Source organism: Trichechus manatus, unplaced genomic scaffold, assembly GCF_000243295.1.
Source record: "Trichechus manatus latirostris isolate Lorelei unplaced genomic scaffold, TriManLat1.0 scaffold00097, whole genome shotgun sequence".
NCBI classification, from domain to species: domain Eukaryota; kingdom Metazoa; phylum Chordata; class Mammalia; order Sirenia; family Trichechidae; genus Trichechus; species Trichechus manatus.
Genome location: NW_004444033.1, coordinates 4,730,972 through 4,739,697, shown reverse-complemented (window position 1 = coordinate 4,739,697; position 8,726 = coordinate 4,730,972).

Genomic DNA, 8,726 nt, shown 5'->3' with positions numbered 1-8,726 from the left:
CTGAACGCTATAGTCTTTTATCTTTGATCTTAACAATTGAGTTAAGTACCCAGAAATTACTTGAAAACCAACCCTTTTCTTTTCTTGGACTGAGATCTAGGGTGAATGTGCCTTTCACACTGAAAACCACCACAGGGAGCCTTCTGGCTGGTGGGGAAAGGTGGGGCAGAGGAGAAAAAAGCTAGAAGCTGTCAGTTGTAGCCTAGAAGGGAAGGCCTAAGGGCCTGTCATAGCTTCCTAGGGCTGCTCTAACAAAGTACCACAAAGTGGGTGGCCTCAAAGAACAAAATGTTATTTTCTCTCAGTTCTGGAGACTAGAAGTCTGAATTCAGAGCTTTGTCAGAGCTATGATTCCTCTGTCCTCTCTGGGAGAAGATCCTCCTTATCTCTTTGTGACTCTGTAGCCCTGGGCATTCTTTGGTGTTCCTTAGTTTATAGACAAAACCTCTCATGCTGTCTTCCTCCTGTGTGTGTGACTCTCTGTCCTTGTCTGTCCTTTTCTTTTATAAAACACCACTCAGAAGGGATTAGGATTAAGACCCACCCTATCCCGGTATAACTTCATTAAATTAACTGATAAATCTGTGAAGAAAAACCTTATTTCCTCAAACAAGGTCATATTCACCTGTGCAGGGGTTAGGACTTCAGCATATCTTTTTGAGGGACACAATTTAATCTAACAGGGCCCGTGCATTTTTCATTGTTGGGCTATATGAAAATTGATTCAATAGTAAAGGGTAAAAAGCCATTTAGGTAATTCTCTGCCAGTAGTTTCTCAGTAGGATGCAAAATTGTTGGCATCTTGCAAGCCCTCACAGCTGGAGACCTTGTAGAGTTTTCTCCAAGCATTTGTCTACATGAACAAAGGGATGTGTTTTCTGAGCTGCTTGTCTGGAATCTGCTTTCTCTGATGAGAAAGCCAAGATAGCCTCAGTCTATTCAGTCATAGGCTATGTCTCCTGGCCAGCGCAGTCTCAGAGATGCACATCCTAGTTGTATATACTTTCACAAATGCACAAGCATCTACTGAGTGCCTGCTATGAACAATGCCCTATGTTAAGAATGACGAGCAAGAATGCAATAATGTATCCCCTCAAGGAGTTTACAATTTAGAAGTGGAGATGACATTTGGAGAATTTAGGATAAGTGTCCCCAAAAAGGCAAGCTCCAGTGCTCATGAGATTGTGGTGAATCTGTCACAGCTCTCTGCAGCTGGTGGCCTGGCAAATTGGTACGACCCTTTAGGAACACAACATGGAACAATAAATGTGTTCTGGTTACTCTAGCTGCATAACGAATTTCTCCAAAACAACAATAATCATTTATTATCTCTCCCTGTGGGTCAAGAATTCAGACAGGGCACAGTGGGGACAGCTCCTTTCTGCTGCACAATGCCTGGGACTGGAAGGTGGAATCACCTTAAGGCTTGTTCATGGATATTGACTGGAAACCTAACTGGAGATGTTGACAGAATGCCTACATGTGGCCTCTCTATGTGGCTTAGTCTTCCTCATAACATGGTGGCTGACTTCCAGGTTCAAGTGGAGAGAGACAGAGAGAGCCAGGAAGAAGCATATTGCCTTTTATGACCTAACCCTTCGGAGTTCCACGTCTCTTGCACCGCATTCTGTTGACCAAGGCAGTTACAAAGATCTGCCCAATTTCAAGGGCAGGGAACATAGACTTCACCTCTCAATGGAGGAATGTCCCATGTTTGAGCATGTGGGATGGGACATATATTAGTGTGGCCATTTTGGGAAAATACAATCTGTCACCATGTGCAAAGTCAAAAAAATGGTAATACCCTGATACCAGGAACATTTATCCCAGGAAAATATTGAACAGAAAAAAAAAGATAGTTATGCCTAAAGGTGTTCATTGTGTTCATTTCTTCATCTATTCAATAAATACTGATTGAAGTACTTTGCTGAATACTAGGAATACAAAGACTAAAGATATCCTTCTTTCCCTCAAATAGCTTCTAGTTTATAGTAGCTAAAAACAAACTCCATCCAAATGTTCAGTGATAGAACAGTTTAATAAATTGAACTCCGTGAGATGTATCTTTGGATGAGATACGTATAGACTTTTATTTTGACTTCTTTTTAAAACTCCTACAACTTTGAAAAGATAGAGTAGGAAGATAGGGGAAAAAATACTGGATAGAAGTGAAAACAAATCAAAGTTTTGTAGAAATATGCATGAATATCGCCAAGAACCAGAAGATCCAAATGTGAACTCACTTGTTGAAATGGGAATATGGATACTTGTTTTTCCATTTTCAATTTTTTTTCTCAATATTGCTTTGACAATGGAAAAATTCCAAACAATCGAAGAGTGATGCAAATAAAATTTTATAGATCAGAGAAAGAAAAAGCTCTGCTGAGTGAGGAACTGAGAAGAGGCTTCCTGGAAGAGATGCGGCACCTGGAATTTCAGCAGGCAAAGGGAGAAGCAGGAATCAAGACGTGAAGACTGAAAAGGGAAAGATGTCTTTGGAAAACTTCGAAGCATCCAAACTGAGATGGGTTTAGAGGCACATAGAAAGATAGAACTGGAAGGAAAGGTGGGCCTTAGATGCTGGGCTAAAGATTTCAGACTTTTTGTAGACTTGGAAGAGATTTGGAAGCTTTTTAGGAGAGAATTAAGTCAAAGCAGTGCTTTGGAAAGATGAATCTGACCAGTTCTGAGGATGCAGAAGCTGGAGCAGCTGAAGTAGAGACCTAGGAAGAGGCTGCTGCAGTGACCCAGGACCTGGACTCCAGAAAAAAAAAAAACAAACCCGTTGCCGTCGAGTCGATTCTGACTCATAGCGACCCTATAGGACAGAGTAGAGCTCCCCGCATAGGGTTTTTCCAAGGAGCAGGTGGTGGATTCAAACTGCCAACCTTTTGGTTAACAGCCGTAACTCTTCACCACTGTGCTAGAGGGTCGCTATGAGTTGGAAGTGACTCGACGGCAACAGGTTTTTGGACTCCAGAGGTGACAGAAAAGATTGGAGAGCGTTTGTGGAAGGAAAATGGACACAACTGGAGGACTTGGTGCACACAACTCCAAGATTTCTATCTGGGTGATTGGGAAGATAGCAGGTAGCACTAATAATAGAAATAGATCGAGGAAGAGGAGCTGGTTTGGAATGGAAAAGAAATGTGAAACATGTTGAGTTTGAATTGCTAGTGGAACATCCAAATGGAGATGGAAACAGATAATTGGAAATACATGTCTGAACCCTGCTTTTGTCAAAACAACTTGAACGTATCCCCTCTACCTGGAATACTCTTCCCACAGCTATCTGTGATAGCTCTTTTCCTCTCTTCCGTCAGACCTCTGCTCAAATTTCACCCTCCGATCCTTTCTTGCCACACTAAAATGGCATCCCCATTGCTTACTTTCTTCATTGCACGTATCACTACCTTAGATTTTACTAATTCTCTGCTTGCCCCAGTAGGATCCTCTTTAGAGATGGGAGACTAGTCTTACCTTCCTTGTTTGAAGAACTGAACATTACAGCACAACTATGCTAGTTCACCCTTATGTAAGTCCCTATGGTGAAATGATCAAAACAAAACACACACACACAGAAAGTTACTGTCAAGTCAATTCCAGCTCATGGTGACCCCGTGTGTGTCATAGTAGAACTGTGCTCTGTAGGGTTTTCAATGACTGATTTTTCAAAAGTAGATCACCAGGCCTTTCTTTCAAGGCACCCTTGGGTGGTCTTGAACCTCAAACCTTTCAGTTAGCAGAAAAGCACATTAACCGTTTGTACTACCCAAGGACTTTGATACAGCAAATAGCATATGCTTTTCCACCTCCCTCAGATTTGAGTCTAAGGGTTTAAAACTTTTCTGCTATATCATAAATCAAAAATACAACTCAGAAGAAAGGACACAAATCTTCTTAAGGAAGATTCCAGATGATGGCAGACACTTCCACGGACATCCCATTGGCCAGAACTTAATCACATGGACGTATCTAGCTGCAAGGGAATCTGGGAAAAGTAGTTTTTGTTCTCCATGGCCATGTGTCCAGCTAACGATCCTAATGCTACAGAAGAAGGAGAGGATGGGTATAGATGACAAGCAGAAATCTCACTGCAGGAAATAGCTGGATGATCCCACAGAACCTTGGCTGCATCAGTTTCCAAGGACAGTGACTGTGGGTGGAGAGCTCATCAGTCCCCTAGGAAAATTTAACTCTCACCAAGAGCTTCCTTGGAGCCCTGGTGGCGCGGTGGTTAAGAGCTCGGCTGCTACCAAGGGTTGGCAGTTCGAATCCACCAGCCGCTCCCTGGAAACCCTGTGGGGCAGTTCTACTCTACCCTATAGGGTCGCTATGAGTTGGAATCAACTCAACGGCAGCGGGTTTGGTTTAAGAGCTTCCTTAATTGGCTCACTCTCCCTCCCTTCAACACTCACAGAAGCAGCAGTCAAGAAATCAAACGATGCATTATTGCATTGGACAAAATCATCTGCAAAAGACCTCTTTAAAGGGTTAAAAAGCTAAGGTATCACTTGGAGGACTAACGTGTACCTGACCCAAGCCATGGTATTTTCAGTTGCCTCATACGCATATCAAAGCTGGACAATGAGTAAAGAAGACGGAAGAAGAATTGATGCCTTTGAATTATGACGTTGCTGAAGGATATTGAATATAGCATGGACTTCCAGAAGAACGAACAAATCTGTCTTGGAAGAAGTACAGCCAGAATGCTCCTTAGAAGCAAGGATGGTGAGACTTGGTCTCACTCACTTTGGACATGTTATCAGGAGGGACCAGTCCCTGGAGAAAAACATAATTCTAGGTAAAGTAGAGGGTCAGCGAAAAAGAGGAAGACCCTCAACAAGATGGATTGACACCGTGGCTGCAACAATGGGCTCGAATATAAGAACAATTGTGAGGATGGCACAGAACCAGGCAACATTTTGTCCTATTATTCAAAGGGTCACTATGAGTTGGAACCGACTTGACAGCACCTAACAACAACAACTCTTCCTTCCCTAGGCACTGAAAATGAGGAAATGTTCAAAATTTCCATAGTACAGGTGCCAAAATCCTTCAGAGCAAGCATGCTGCAGACATGTCCACACTACTTCTCCCTAAGTATCTTCAGTCAGCACTGGGTACATAATTTGCGAGACCTAGTGCAAAATAAAAATGCAGGTTCCGTTGTCCGAAAAGTAGTAAGAATTTCAAGATGGAGACAGCAGAACGTGAAGCTAAGCATGGGACCCTGTGCGAATGTGCAGGTTGTGCACCCATGAAGCCAATTCTGTATTTAGCCCAGCAAAAGAAGGAAGCTGTTTATATCGTGTAATACCACATGCAGTCCAGTATAAAGAGAAATGAAGTCCTGATTCGTGCTACAACATGGATGAACCTTGAAAACATTATGTTGAGTGAAATAAGTCAGACACAAAGGACAAATATTGTATGATTCCGTTTATGTGAAATTATTATATCTAGAATAGGCAAATGCAGAGACCTGCAGACCTGGGAGCCCTGTGGCTGACTGAGGAGTGGTGGTTTTCTCCTCTCAGTTCGTTAATTTTTCCCATCAGACTGACTCTGGTGCCAGGAGATTGGCTTCGTCTGACAGTCCCTGGGCCTCACCCCACCTCTTGGGTCAGACTCTTCTTGCAGCCTCTGGCCAGAGTGTGGGCAGGAGGCAGGCCTGTCCCACCACCCTTTAGGGGGTCAGAGAAAGGTCGTATGGTTGCCTGAGAAGGGCTGGCCTGGCACTGGCCTGATGCCCCCTCCCACAGGGACTCCCCCAGGGGGCTGTGCCCCCGGGTGTGAGGTGGGTACAGAGGTTCCGAAGGACGTCCCAGCTGGACACACAGTGCCAAGGACTTAACCTGAGGGCACTGGAGCACAGTGGGGGACAGCATGCAGGATGGAGGTTGGAGCTGGAGGGATGGACAGAGGTTTGTGTAGAGCAGCAGCAGTGGCAAGGACAGATGAATGTGTCCCCAGGGAGCCAGGGCAGGCGGGCAGGCACCAGATGGGTGCTCTTCTCTCCAGGGGCAGAGGGGCGTGATGAGCAAGCCGGAGGAGGCACGCATCTGGTCCCCTGGGCAATGTGTGTGCGTCCAGCTCCCCTGGGTGCAAACTTCATGCCAGCCCACAGCTAGCACCAGGGAGCTGCCAGGTTCCTGTGGGGCCTCATCAGGTGGGGCAGGACCCAGGGGTCTAATGACCACCTGCTCCTGGCTGGTGTCCAGATTCGACTGATGGCGCTGCTCTGGGCCCCGCCTCACACCTTCTTAGCAGGGCCTCCCACCTCCCCCTGTCCTTTCACCCTGGGCACTTATTCCTCCGCCACCCCCTTTCACCTCAGCCACTCTAGAGAATTTTGGTCTTCCTCCAGCACTGCCCTCGCCCAGTTGGGCCCAGCTGCCATGGGCCCAGAGCATGTAGTGGCGTAGAAACTCCAGCACAAGTTTGGGTCCCCATCCCAAAAGAGGAAGGAAACCCCTTCCTAACTCACACAATGGTGCTGCCCTGCCAGCACCCCCAGAGGCAGCATGGCCACACCTCACACGGCTGTCCTGCCCTCTGGTGACTTACAGGCTGGTCTGGAGTTTTTTTCCCGGGGTGGTGCCAACAGATAACATGCTCCACTGCTGACTGAAAGGTTAGAGGTTCAAGTACACCCAGAGGCACCTCAAAAGAAAGGCCTGGTGATCTACTTCTGAAAAATCAGCCATCGAAAACGCTATGGAGAGCACAGCTCTGCTCTCACACACATGGGGTCGCCATGAGTTGGAATCCACTCAACAGCAACTGGTGATGGTGGGACCCTGGGCTGCAGAGGTGCGAGCGGTTCGCCAAGCCCCCAGGGCCCCTCACCCTGCGGCACTGCCTCTAGCCCCTCTTCCTCCTCCGCGGGAGCCTCTGTTGGCATCTTTGCTAGGAGCTGTGCCCTTTGTGGAAGCCATCAGGGAATCCCACGAGGGGTGGGTGACAGAGGAGGAGACAGGGTGGGTCAGGGGCAGAGAGCGCCACCGAGGAGAAGGCCCCTGAGAAAGTACACAGGCCGCCCCAGCCCTTCTCTGGAGCTGCGGGAGGCCAGCTCAGGGTCCCGGGAGGAAACTCCCGTCCTCCATTCTGCCTTCCACGGGGGCTGTGGTGACATGTGGCTAGGATGGTAGGAAATGATGGCCTCTCCTCCTCCTGGTCCCCGTGGCTTCTCCAGCACCAGCTTTTCTGAGCTACTCTGGATCCGGAGGCTACTATGGATGCCAAGTGCTATATGTCAGTCCTTCGCCGTGTGCCTGCACCCTGAAGGAGGGAGTTCACACTTCTAGGGTGGTCACTTACATCAGCCTTCCCCTTCCAGAAGCTTCTCTGCCCTGGAAGGGGGAGCATTATGGGGGGTTGCAGCAGCAAGTGTGCAGGAAGCTGGAGGCCACGCCTCTCCTTGGCCAGCCCTAGGCCAGGAAAGAGCCAGTCCAGTCTCACCCCAGTCTCTGTCCCCCTCCCGACCGCCACAGGGGGCCTCAGAATAGGAGTCGGGTGGCCAGCACCTCAGTGTCCTCTCCCTGCCCACCCTCGTCAGTCGGCGGATTTACTGAACGCTTCACACACTCAGGCCCCTGGCTGCCTTCGCCTCTGGCCAATCGCGTTCCTTCCCTGTATCCATTTTCTCCATCTGCGGTCAATACAACTCAGCAGGTGAAAGGACCTAGAACAGCAGCGCTGGGAAAGGCCCAGGATCCAGGGGCCTGCACGTCTCCAAAGCCCATCTCTAACAGCAGCCATGTGCAGAGTGAGCTGTCGCCTGACCCCCGCCACTCCCTGCCTCACTGCGTGGCTGGCTAGTATGGCTTGAATTGTGTCCCCCAAAAAGCTGTCGAAGTCCTAACCCCAGTACCTGTGAATATAACCTTGTTTGGAAATAGGGTCTTTGAAGATGTAATCAGTTAACACGAGGTCATACTGGGGTAGGGTGAGCCCTAATCCCTTATAAAGAGGAGAAGAGGCACAGAGGGAAGACGGTCATGTGAAGACAGAGGCAGAGATGGAGGTATGCTGCAGCTACAAGCCTCGGTATGTCAAGGATCGCCGGCCGTCACAAGATATGAGGAGAAAGGCATGGAAGAGATTGTTCCTCCAAGCCCTCAGAAGGAAACAACCCTACTGATACTCTGATTCAGACTTGAAGCCTCCAGAACTGTGAGACAGTAAATACATTTCTGTTCTTACAGGCCACCCTGTGTGTGGTACTTTGTCACATCATCCCTGAGACACTAACACAGGGGCAAACTAGCTCCACCTGAAGACCACGGCCCGGCCAGGGGTGATGGGCCCCCGTATGTTTGGAGCATGTATGTGGTGTGTGTATGTGATGTGTGTGTGGGGTGTGTGGTGTATGAGTATGTGGTGTGGTGTGTGTGTATATGATGTGTGTGTGTACGTGCTGTACATGTATGTGTTGTATGTGTGTATGTTTGTAGTGTGTGTGTATATTGTGTGGTGGGTGTGTATGTGATGTGTGTGTGTATGTGGTGTGTGGAGTGGTGTGTATGTATGTTGTGTGGTGTATGTGTATGTACTGTGTGTATATGTGTTGTGGTGTGTGTGTGTGTGTGGTGTGTATGTGGCGCAGTGTGTGTATATGTGGTGTGTGTGGTGCTGGGGTGGGCCTGACCTGTGAAGGAGTATTGAACAGTGGACAAGACGAGCGCCCTCATTTACTTTACCTTCCTGGGGCCGCTAGAGGG